Genomic DNA, 13039 nt, shown 5'->3' with positions numbered 1-13039 from the left:
TTCAGTTCTTTGACCATCTTTTATCCTCTATTTCCACTCAGAAAGCTCTTCCATTCCCTTGGCATTAAATGCCACGCTTATTCTCCAGCTTGAAGCTCTCTCCGAACCTCTAAACTTTATACCCACTGGCTCTCCAACATCTCCACTCAGCTATCCGAAAGGCACTGTGAACTTCACAATCCAAAATCTAATTCCTGATCGTCCCTTTCAAATCTGTTCCTCTCACAGCCTTCCCCATCCCAGCCGTGAGTTACTCCATCCTTCCCATTGCTTAGGCCAAACATTTTAATGTCACTCTCTGCTCACTTTCTCCTCCCGCACTCCACATCAGTATGCCTCTCTCCCTTCAAAACACTTCCAGAATCCAGACACACACTTCTCATCACCTCCACTGCTGCCCTGTGACCCAGGACACCCTCACCTCGCACTTGGGTTTGTTCAGTAATTAACTGGCCTCCCCTCTCCTGTTCCGTCCACTCATCATCGATCTACATTCCACACGACAGTCAGATAGTCGAGTCAGAATCAGATGTGTGATCGAAACACACCCGGGCCTCCCATTTCAATATATGAATAGGCCAAAGCCTTTAAATGATCTATACTTAGGGCTACCGTGAAGCTTCTCATCTGAACCAGAACATTCTTTAGAATAAAACAACATCAGGACAATAGGTATAAATTTGGATTGTCCCAGGCAAATAAGATTTATGTTTATCCTTCCTATAAAACCCAACAGTCTGGTCCACTGTCAACTTTATGAGGTCGGTCCCTTCTCTTGTCTTCCCAGACCTTTCTGCTCTAGCCACACTGGTCTTGCTGTTTGTGACACACGTGGGACATGCCCCCTTCTCAGGGCCTTTCTGCGGGTTGTAACGTCTGCCGGGCACACTCTTCTCCCCTTTGTTTACGTGGCTCACCCCTCACCCACTCGTGGCTTCTGAACAACTGTCACCTTCCCAGAAAGGTCTGCACTGACTGACCATTCTACTTAAAAAATGAGGTTCCTACCCTCATGCTTTTCCTACTGACATTTCTTGCTTTAGTTCCTTCTTCGCATGTCTTCTGCCATTATTTCTAAAGAATCTTTTCACTGAATATAAAATTCTAGGTTGACAGTTCATTTTTCTTTCAGCCCGTAAGGATGCCATTCTACCATCTTCTGGCTTGCACATACAGTGGATGTTTTGTACACCTTAGACTGTGTAACAATAATTGACAGAGAATATACATACACACTTCCCAGCCCTTGCTTGCTCAAACGTTTCAGAGTTCCCAAGTCTGAAGGATGTATTTATTGATTTGAAGAGAACGCACATTTCCCAATGCACTGGTGGGAGTATGCCTTCTTCTCTACAAATATTCAGGGCCTTTCTGATTCTTCCTCTCAAACTCCTTATGCCACTCACCTGAGGTCATTTCTTGGATTTAAGTACATTTGAATCCCCAGACTGCTGAATGAAATGCCATAGTAAATCCAGCCATACAGTTTCATGCAGGGCAAACTCACCATTCTGGAAGGATTATTATAAAACTGTGTCAATAAATAGAATAAAAGATGTCAAAGTAATCTGTAAATTACAAAGTTATAAAAATGCCTTGGAGTGCCAATGTTATTATTACTCCTTTTTCCATCACTGGCACGGCAGCCAGATTGCCTTCCCAATGGAAGGGAGGGAGAGGTGCTCCTGGCTGGGATGATGGCCTGGGCAGAAGTTAGCACGACTCTGAAACACCTTCCAATATCACTACCCAGACTCATTACATCCCAAACTTATTGCAGTGTTTTCTCAGGCTGCCTCCTTTCCAGGTCATGTCCATTCCCAGCACCTTCAGGTTTCTAGCCTTCCACCCTGTAACCCAGGGTTCAAACGGAGAGACACTGAGGTTCTGTAACTGCTCCCGCTCCCTCCTCTGTGGCCAAGGCTATCATTTTTTTTCTCTCTCTTCTGAATCTCACCCAGATTCACGCCTCCTCTCCATTTCCACTATCAAAACCTTGAACTAAACTCTCTCCAGCCCATACGCGGAGGGCCACAGCTGGCCTCCCTGACCCAGCATACCTTCACACTAACCCATCCTTTGTACCCGCCAGGAAACCTTCCAACAAGGAAGGCAGCACCGCCCACTACACCCGAGAGGAGGGTATTTCAAGCCCTTCACAGTATGATCCCCTCCCACAGACCCTGTCACAGCCCACCAGCTGCAGGCACCAAGCCTATTCCATCACGAGGCCCAGGGAGCCAGCCAGCCCACCAGGGTCCCGATCCCGACCTGGGTGAGACCCAGACTGTTCTTCTTATCTTCAAAGCCAGCATCTTGTACATTACTTCCTATTAGAAACTTTTCTATGTGTCTCATCACCCACTAGGTTCTACATTGCATCTGTCAGACAGCATCAACGTGTTTGTAGTAAAAATACATTTTATTCATTGATCCAAAGTGGGTGGCAACCTCATGGCTAAGCCTTCCTAAGTCCTGGAAGGACAGCAGGCAGCACGGTCTAGGGGAAGATCACAAACTTGGGAGCCAGGAGGACCGTGTTCAAATCCCAGTTTGCTGACTGACCACCAGCTTCATGACCTTGAGAATGTCACTTGATCTCCTTAAGCCTCAGTGTTTTACCTGATTACTAAGAGAAAATTCATATGCCATACAATTTGCCCTTTTTAAAGTACACAATTCAGTAGTACACAGCAAAATCTCGATATAACGAATGAATTCAAGTGAAGGGGTGTCCATTAAAGCTGAAAGTCTGTTATATAATGAATTAGGTTTTCCAAATTCATATGTTAAAAAATTGACAAATTAGTTAGTTTACCTGTTTTTACTTATGTAGACACGTTTGTGTAATTAAAATTAAGTATGTATGAAAAGTGTGATTTCACAGAAAGTTTTCTATATGTATTATAGTAATTTCAAACTTATACAGAATAGGTCTGGTAAATGCGTGCATTCGCTGGTCACCACAAGTAAACAAACACTCAGGGCAGGGCGGGGGCTGAGCACAGGTCGGAACTCTGGCTGGCATGTGTTAAAACTGTTCCAGAAAGTCAGCCACTCAACAACGGAACCAGTTACCATGTGTAGTGCGGTGCGATCACAGGCTAATCACTCACTGAGCATTGTTTACGAGCGGTGACTCTTGGATTTAAATATTAGACTATAGTTGCGGACATGTAACACTGATGTTGGCGAAATTACTACAGTGTTTTTCCCAACATATGGCCTGTTGGCTAAAATTTGTTAAAAATATCAGTGAATTAATAACATGAAAAATAACCTGTTAATTTATAAACAAATCTTGGTTAAAAGCATTTTAAAATTAACAGAGTGTTAATGTTCACATATGACATACAGACCGGAAGTTTTGTCCATTAAATCTGAGGCCTGTTAAATTGAGGTCCACAAAATCGAGGGTGTACTGTACTCACAAGTTGTACAGCCATCACAATTACCCAATTCCAGAACACTCCATCACCCCAAAAGGGAGCCTCATCCCCATAGCAGTTCACTCCGTTCCCCCTCGCCAGACCCTGGCACCCACTCATCTACTTTCTGCCTCTGAACTTGCCTGAGCCTCAGCTTTAGTCATCTCTAAACTTAGCAGAATAGCACCCCTTATAGGAGTGCCGCGAGGGGGAGGTTACAGGCAATCTCACGAAGCTTCTAGCTCAGATTTGGCATCTAAGAACACTTTAATGAGTTACTAAACATATGCTAATTATTTCTCTGGCTCCTTCCAATTCCCCAGTATGAAATCCTTAGCTCCAGTCAACTCATCTTCCTTATCATTGCCTCACCTTACCCTCTCTGTTCTTACCCCTCAGCTCATTTCTGTCTCCTAAGTCCAAATTCAACATGTAAGATCCAGCTGAAATCCTATTTCCTACATGTGAAACCTTCCCTGGTGTAATGCTGTTTTTCCTATGGTTTTTGCTAAGCTACCCTCAAGAGAGAAAAAAGCCCTTTCAGTCTGACATTAAACATTTCCAACATAATGAGATTCTAGTTACAACTCCAGGCTAATCAAACATGTGTTTATTCTAGATTTTGCTTTTGACACATACAAGAATGCTCCCACACACAGCTGCTTTGTCGCATAAAGAAAAAAAAGAGTGCTACAATATTTTCAGAAGAGATTTCTGATCTTGCAACCAAACCTCCAGTACAAGATGACGTTGAAGCAATAAATAGTGACATTTCAGTAGCACTGTACATGGCAGCTATATTTGTCCATATTCTTGTAATTTGCAAATTTAGAGCTACCAAAGATTATAGCCTCTTCAGGGTTTATGTGGTCTTGGAAACCTTCTTAATGAGTTTGACGTTTTTATTAGGCTCAAAGTCTTCCACCAAAGGCTGGTGCAATTATAGTCATTTATAAAGTAGCCAACCTGAAAAGAGGCTTGGCGGGTCTGACAGCTCCTCGGAAAGTCCTGCTGCCTGGGAACGCTCACCCAGGTCCCGGTCCCTTGTCCCGGAAGCACCATGTGGGCCAGGGGGCAGTGGCTGGAACTGGGGTAAGAGTAGATGACCCGTAACGCTCTTTCTAGCTGTGAAGTGCTTTCATTCTAGGCTGATCTCACAAATGCCTTTGTTCTCCCCACTTCCCGGCCTAACCCTGGAGGGAATAAAGGGAAAACCTGCTCTCACACAACAGAAATTGTTCAGTGATAGTTTTCGTGTAATGGAGTACTTACTGGCTGGCTCCCAGCAGTTAGATGGACCTGGGTTCAAATCCTGCTTCATCATTTACCTATTGTGGGATGTGGGCAAGATATTTACTCTCTGCAAAACAAAGTTTCCTCATCATTAAGATGGGCATCATGATATGCAAAGTGTTTATCACAGTTTCTAGAATGTACAAGTGTTCAACTAATAATGGCCCTCATCACTGTTTTAGTCAAGATCATCATCATCAGACAATTGTCATGACCCAATGTGGCAGTCACTAGAAATGGCGGATATGGCTACAAACTCCTGGTTATAAGATACATAAGTTCCAGGGATGTGATGTGCAACATGAGGGAAGTTAGCAAAGCTGTACCTGTAGCTGAACGTTTCTAAGAGTGCAGATCTTAGAAGTTCTCATCACAAGAAAGAAAACCTTAACTATGTGAGGTAATGGGTGTTAACTAAACATTGTGATAAACATATATATTTGTGCACCTAAAACTAATACAATGTTATAGTCAATTATACTTCAATAAGACAAAATGATCGAGCATGCCTAATTCAAATAATTCCCAATCATTCCTTTTCTACTGCCACACCCCAGATATTTACAAAGTGTCTTGGGGGGCGGGCACTATTCCAGGTACTGTGGGAATTACAATGCTCAGGAGGACACAGACTCTTCCTTCAGGGACCTTACAGAGAGGAAACATCACTTATTCATGTATTAAGACAGGACAAAGAAGCAAACAGGGGTTCCAAGAGAAGAGCAAACAAAGCTGTCTGGGAGATCAGAGGGGACTGTGTAGAAGACCAGAAGGCGTCCTGGAGGAGGCGGTGCCTGAGCTAGTGAGTGATTATAAGATTTGACCACTGGAAGACAAGGGGCCAGGCACTCCAGGGAGACGGTGAGGCTTCGAAATGCAGACAGCCCTGTCTGGTGGCAGGCTTGCACAGAATACTGTCTAATCCACAGTATTGACTGTGGCTAATTAGTGATATTTTCTCAAGGCCACATTGCTATAAAATCTTAATTGCTGTTTTAGATTTTTTTTTTAAAGTTTGTTTTTTTCCTGCTCAAATCAGCCACTTTGGAAGGGGAATTAAATAGACTTTCACCAGAGGGGTCATAACAGAAAGATGACACTAACCAAGCCTAGATGTTTCAGAGTTTGAGACCTGAGAGCTCACAGGAAAACAGTGCCAGAGTGCACGTCAGTGGGATTTGCAGCCCGGCTGCTGCAAATGCAGCTCCACCCACCGGGCGTGCTGTGGGCAAGACACCGGGCTTCACGCAGCTCCCGGTCTGAAGGCCCGGAGGGAGCCTCTCCACAGAGCCGCGAGGCCGCGTCCACCCTTGAACGCATACACATTGCTCTGGGCCCCCTGCCAGCGACCAATCAAGAAGCTGAGTGGCAGAATGGAACTGGTCTTACTTAAAAAAATGTTCCTCATCAGGTTTTATGAAGAAAATGGAGCCAGACTTTGCCAGGGGGATGCACGCCACTGAACCGGAGGAGTGCAATTACCCTGCGTTCTGATTTGGGCAGAGTTCCTGTTTTCAGATCCTTTCCATCCTCGAAATCCTCACAGCATTTCTGTGACCTCACACGTGACCAAGGTCTGGTCAGAGCAGTGAACGGTGTGCATGAGTCTGAGCCTCACATTTAGGCGCTAAGAGAAAACATGATGGTGAGGATTGGAAGGGCTGGGCGTGGCAGGGGCTCAGTCTGTGCCCGGGAGTATGGGCAGCATCACCGAATCAGTAACAGAAGGTGGTAACATCAGCCCGGAGCCCTTGGACCGTCCTCAGGGGACACCATCCATATTTCCACTTGGATGGAAAAAGCCACAGCAAAGCCATCACGATTTGTCTTGTACACGCTGTGCACCCAGCATCACACTGCTCTAGACACAGAGGCTGAACTCAGAGGAGCACAAAATATAGCCTCACATCACAACGATTTACAGTTTAGTTTGGGAGACAAAACAAAGCCACATGAAATACTTGTACCCAGTGTCATTTAGGGTTTTACTAAGGTTTTCAAGGGATCCCAACTGTAAATACTGACGGTAAGTGCAAGCGGGGTTCAGAGGAAATGAGAAGGTCGGAGCAAGTCTGAGAAGCAGAGAAAGGTGTCGAGAAGAAGGTGGAACTTCAGCTAGGTTGCTCCTAACACAGGCGGCACATACCTTGGTCAATCTCTACGAAATAACTTCTAAGAGAAACAAAAAGCTCTCAGCAATCTGTGAGACGGCCACCAGATAGGTTTCTGGTTTGTCAGAGGTGGGAGGGGACTTGAACCCGGGGCTGTTCTTGAACCTCACGCAGCTGAATGACTATAGTGGAACTAGCCCAAGCCCTGTTCTCATTCTAGTGTAACAATAACTGTCATCTTCCAGACACACGGAGGGTGGATTCCCTCTGCCCTTGGTCCTGCTCTTGCTCTGGCCTGGAAGGCCTCTCTCAGCCTGGTTCCTACCAGTCTCCCAGCTCTAACCCCGCAGTGGTGGGCTCTGCCCTCCCACACGCCCTTCCGACCTCTCTGGACTGCCACCTTCGTCACTCAGCTCAGCCTGTTCTCAGGAGCAGTCTGTCTCCCCGGCAGGCTAGGAGCACCTTGGAGGCCTGAGCGACCCTGGGGCCCCTGCACAGCCCTGACTCCCAGCAGGCACTCACTAAATATCTGCGGGAAGAAGGAAAAGCGACTGGAGGGGGTGCCTGAACTCCCTCCCCATGGGGCTCACACAGGCGTGTTCCCCACGAGGCGCACGCACGCATAGCCTGGGGGACCACAGTCCAGCTTGGGGCTGGATCTGCTTTCCCACCTGGGTGGCCGTGGATGGAAGCGGCTTCTCCCACCTGGAGGTCGAGCTTGTTAAAACGTGTGTCATCTACTGACCTGGGGACAGAGGCAAGAGAAACGAGTCCACTGAAGCTCAGTGTTTGACCAGAGAACATCTTGTTCTTCCAAGGGAAATAGAAAGGTGTATTCTCTAAAAACATGATTCTTGGTGAAAAGCTTTTTTAAAATACATCCTACTATCCTTATAAAGACTTCTGTTAGCATGCTCTTTACGGTGAGTATAGTCTATAGAAAGAGCTGCCATAAATATTCTGTACTAAGAGTTGGGAGAATCTGCATATATTATAAATATATGTGCTCTACTTAGCAACTCTCTGAAAACTTGTAAAACACATACCAGACGCTAAAGATCCAAACTGTCAGTTTTAGCTGCTTGTACACGTTCCTGCCTGTCTGAGAAAGAAGTCTGGGCAGCACCAAAGGAGGCCTACGACGAAGAGCATCCCCAAGAATCTGGGAAACTCGATGCTGTAATTTAGAAATAATCTAAATAGTCTATGTTCCACCCAAAAACAAGATTAAAAGAACAATATTGTTGGAACATTAAGAAAAGAAATATCTTCAAAGCTAAACTTGCAAATAAAAAATTTGGACTGAAAGAGAAAAGTGAAATCTAGTTAAATATTTTGGTTTAGCAATAGTTCCCCTTTGCCTCACCCAGCTTTGTTCTCCGAAGCTTGTGGCTTCAATGTTTCTTGGCTGCTTTCCTCTGTCCCCACACCCTCTCTGGCGGCAGCTCATAGACAACAGCACCCCAAGCCAGGAGGGCCGGGGTCACCCAGGGCCCAGCAAATCAGTGTTTTACCTGCCTCTGCTCTGCGCGTCCCAACAGGGCATCACCCTTCCCCAGCTAGGAAGCCTGCAGGGTTCCCATCCCACCATGTACAACAAGAAATAAGCAGATAATGGCCCCATCATTAACAGGTTGGCCAACCGGAGTGTGAAGGGCACTAGCCAAGCAAATATCAATCCAGGCCTCTGCCACATCAAGAAATATTCAAACCCAGAGCCCCTGAAAGTGTCTCCATCTGGAGTAATGAGATAAAACTAAGTACCTTTTTTGATTTTTAGAACAATTTAATGATTTTTAGAGAAAGAGGAAGGGAGAGGAAGAGAGAGAGAGAAACATTAATGTGAGAGAGTAACATCAATCGGCTGCCTCCTGTATGCCCCTTACTGGGGATAGAGTCCAAGACCCAGCATGTGCCCCTGCCTGGGAATCGAACCTGCAACCTTTTGGTGCACAGAAAGACGCTCAACCAACTGAGCCACATTGGCCAGGGCAAAGCTAAGCATCTTGGTGAGTTCCCATGGAGCCAGTCTTGGGTTAGTTACTAAGCACAATATGAATTGTAACTCCCAGTTTTACAAAATTCTTAGCAATAAGCTCTCACAGCATGTTCTAGGAGGTGGATATTTGATGCACTTATTGGATTAGAGAAATCAATGGCTACTTTGGGAATGTGGTGGAAAGTTTTTCCTTTTTCATGAGAAGGAGCCCTTGTAAATTAGCAGGTATTTGTACTTGGAGAAAGAGGGAAACCACCATGATGTCAGGATTTTGCCTGCATGTCTGCCCGCAGGGGTGGCACACGCTGCGTCGCTCGCGGAAGGCCATGCTCCCTCAGACCAGAGTTGCCTCAGCGTTTCTCTCATCACTCAGTGATTTTGCTAAGGACGTGTTTTTAATAAAAGATGGAATAAATACTCTTAAGAAACGAAAACACAAACAAGAAATACCTCAAGGCCATTCTGGTTGTGATTTAAAAAACAAAAAACAAAACAGAACATTTGCTGGGAAAAAAGTAGTGATGAGGTTGGACAGAAGGACTCATATCCCGACTTGAAGGGTTAGAAGAGGCTGACAGTCACCCCCCAAAATCTGTGTCATCTCTCCAGTGAAAGCAACATGTGCAGTTATACAAACACAGACGGGAAGCCTTCTCTGCCACTTACCCTCACCCTGGGCAGGTTTCGCGGCCTCTTTGGGCCTTGGTTTCCTGGTGTAGACTGGGTATAACAGTACCCGCCATCTTCACATTGTGGGTGTTGAACGAGCAGATCCTGGTGAGGGGTGAGGGGTGAGGGGACTCTTCTCTCTAATAATTGAGGGGGAAATGGGCGTCACTGCAGATTGGTGCAGTTAATCATTAATAGGACTCTGTACAAGAAACAGTAAAGGATGCTTCTTTTGGACTTACATGTACACATGTGCAATTTCAGGCCCTTCGAATTTCCAAAGCTCTAACCATACTGCTTATTGGAACAAACAGTGTCTGCCTTCCAGACCTTTCTGCCCACAGTGCCTTTCCAGCGTCACCCAGTATCTACACGGAAGCAGTGCCACACGGCTTCCCACCCCCGTCTGATTAAAGAGAGAAGCCCACATACTTAGTTTAGTAATAGTATCACCTGATTTTCCAAACTCAGCTCATCCCTGACCTCCATGCTCTGGCAACACCAAACTACTTCAGTTCACCCCATACCCTCCCCACTCTCTCCTGCCATCGGAACGGCTCATCCCCCACGGAGCTGGCAAATGCTTCCTCCTTCGTCAATGCCCAGTCAGATGTTATCTCTTTATTTTTCTTTTTGTTAATCCTCACCGGAGGATATTTTTTCCATAGATTTTTAGAGACTAGAAGGGAGGAGGGGAGGGGGAGAAACAGAGGGGAAGGGGAAAAAGAGAGAGAGAGAGAAACATCAATGTGAGAGAGACACATTGATAGGTTGCCTCCTGCACGACTCTTACCGAGGCCGGGGATTGAACCTACAACCCAGGTACATGCCCTTGACCGGGAATCAAACCTGAAACCATTCAGTGCGTGGGCTGATGCTCTAACCACTTACCCACACCAGCCATCTCTTTAGAAAAGGCTTCCCAATAATCCCCAGGAGACTTAGCTACTCACTTATCTCCGCTCCCAAACATGTTCTGTCTTCCTTATGCATAAAAATACTTTGTTTACTTACACCCCTCCCTCCCTCCCTTCCTCCCTCCCTCCTTCTCTCCCTCTCTCCCCTGTGCATTCCTCCAGACCAAGACTGTATCTTATTTTCCTTTCTGTTCCAGCACATCACACAAGACTGACACATTGCAGGCAGTGGGTTAATGCTGGCTGGAGAAATAGAGGCGGGAGGATGAGGGACCCAGAGCATCGCCTTCACATATCTGCTGCCAATGCCAGGGAGGCTACTGAGACTCCAAAGAGGAGGCCCCAGGTCTCCACCTACAGCAGTGTGGACAACTGCTTTGATTCGGGAAGACTGGATCACCTGGTCACACTTGGTCCGGTTGGATCCTCCTGGGCTAGGGAAGAGGCTGGCTCACAGAAGGGCAGAAATCCCAGCTTGAAAGAAATCCATGCAGATTTGGAAACAGATGGAGCAAACTGTGCCAGCAGTCCTGCGGGTCCCCGGGCTGTGGGGCAGAAGGTGCAGAGGGAGGCACGCGGCTGAAAAGGCTGCCCCACACTGTGCTCAGCACTGCCAGGGAGCTCACTCCCGTTGCCCACTTCATGACCTTCTCTTGTCCTTCCTATCCTTGAGCACCTTCCTCCCTCCCCCTCCCACTGGCTCCCTCTCTTGGTGACTTTGAACTGTCGCTGATTAGATAGTAAGAACTGCCTGCTAGACTCAGAGGAGGAAAAGGCGGATGAGACAGTGTGGGGAAGGGCAGGCGCAGGTATGAAGGCACCGCCATCCTGCTGGTGCCACAGTCTCTCCAGGGACAATCTGTGCTTAGAATGCTGCCCATGGCTTTCTTGTGAATTCTTTTTATCCTAATGATGCTGAGGGACAAGGCTGAGGACAGGAAGAGAATCTCTGCTGACTTCTTCATTCAATCTAGATTTGATCTGACTCCTTCTGGAAAGAACTTGAACCTCAGACCTCGGTTTTTCCTCGCTGCATACCCTTGGAAAAGTGGGCTGACCTCTCTACGGGTCCAAACCCCCCACCCAACAAAACGTAGAGCCCCCAGCCCAGCCCTGACAGCCCCTGGTACCTGCGAGTGCTCACTCCGCCTCCTTCAGCCAGCACTGGGACCCAGACCCTCAAAACCTCAGAGCTCAATATTCTTCCAAGGTAGGCTGTTCACTCACAGGCAGGCTATGTTCCAAACGCCCATTTGAAAGCTAAACTGTGAACATATTTCTCATAGAAAGTATGTTATACAAGGTGACTGGGCTCCCAGACCTGCCCATGAAAAGCCGCTCCGGTGGATTTTGTCACTGCAAGCCGGACCCCAGTACCGAGGAGGACATGGTTTCCATGGGAAAATGAGTTCTGAATGTTGACTTATGAACGGCTTTCCCCTGCCCCTGCTCAGCTCCGGGGACAGCAGAGCCCGGTGGCCGTGCCCTGGCAGCGGGGTGCCCTGCTCTCTGCCGCCCTGGCTCCTGCCATGTGCGTTTCACGCTGGATGGAACATGCGAGAACAGGGCATCACCCGGACAGTCGTCTAACCAAGAACCTCGAATGGTCTCCCAGCCCAGAACACCCTCCAAAATCGACTTCTTTCTATGGCAACCACATGTTGGCTTATAAATGTCTGTTCTTTTCACTTTCAATTTTATTGCTGTGTGATATAGAGGAAACACTGTAAGCCTTGGAGCAGGACTCTAGTTCCAATCCTGGCTGCAGGGTTGGCCCCCGTGACGTGGAGGAAACAGCTAACGTCTGAGCCCTTGTTCCTCGTCTTTGAATTGAGGGATTTTGACACTTGCCTCAGGGCCGTTGGGAAAATTACATGAGATAATGTTCATGAAAACCTGATCCAGAGCTTATCACAAACATTTGTTTCTGTCTTTCCTTCATTATCCATGCAGTGAAGTCATTTGAACAATGCCATTCATGTTACTTGCCTCATCCTGTTACACACCCACTTGTCTTGTTTGTTCATTCTTAGTATATGGAAGATGTCTGGGTTTGTTGAAATTTTGTTCCTAAGGAAAACATCTGGCCCTAGTCTAAACATCTCTTCCACAAATGGGCTGATTGCAAACATTCTCGCAGAGGTTGCACCAGGCCTCATGCCCCAGCAGCTGCCCCCTGACATCCCCTGACGCGGTGCCAGCACAAAGCCACCAGGTGTTCACCCTCAGAGTCCTCTAGGCAGTGTCGGTCACACATGGAGCATGCCACATGACCACCAGGGAAGTCCTGGTGATGACCTGCTCTGCACCTTTAGATGGAGTGAGCCAAGGGGACCATTACAGCAATGTCCTAGGTTCACGAGAACTGAAGCTGTCTCCACAACCAAATCTTCTTATCACATGGTCATGTATCTGTGATGCCCATAAGTGAAGAACAGAGATGTAAAACATGATACTTGGGCTTTGGTCAAAGGTTGGCCCTACATGCCAGTTTTGAAAGAGAAAAAATCATGGGCAGACCAGATTCCGTTCCCCGCTTCACCACACATCACTGTCTTGTCTTAGCCAAGTCATTTAGCTCCTCTAAATTTCATCTTTCTAAGGTTTATACTAATAAACTGT

General features: G+C 46.9%; 1 protein-coding gene across 1 annotated transcript in view; it reads right to left on the bottom strand.

Annotated features, from left to right (window-relative positions):
* Nucleotides 1–13039, bottom strand: part of THSD4 (thrombospondin type 1 domain containing 4) — a 224319-nt gene that overhangs the window by 176842 nt on the left and 34438 nt on the right. The window lies entirely within an intron of this gene.

Source organism: Molossus molossus, unplaced genomic scaffold (genome assembly GCF_014108415.1).
Source record: "Molossus molossus isolate mMolMol1 unplaced genomic scaffold, mMolMol1.p scaffold_m16_p_1, whole genome shotgun sequence".
Taxonomy (NCBI): Eukaryota; Metazoa; Chordata; class Mammalia; order Chiroptera; family Molossidae; genus Molossus; species Molossus molossus.
Note: the sequence above shows the minus strand (reverse complement) of the source record. Positions and strands in the feature narration are given on the sequence as shown.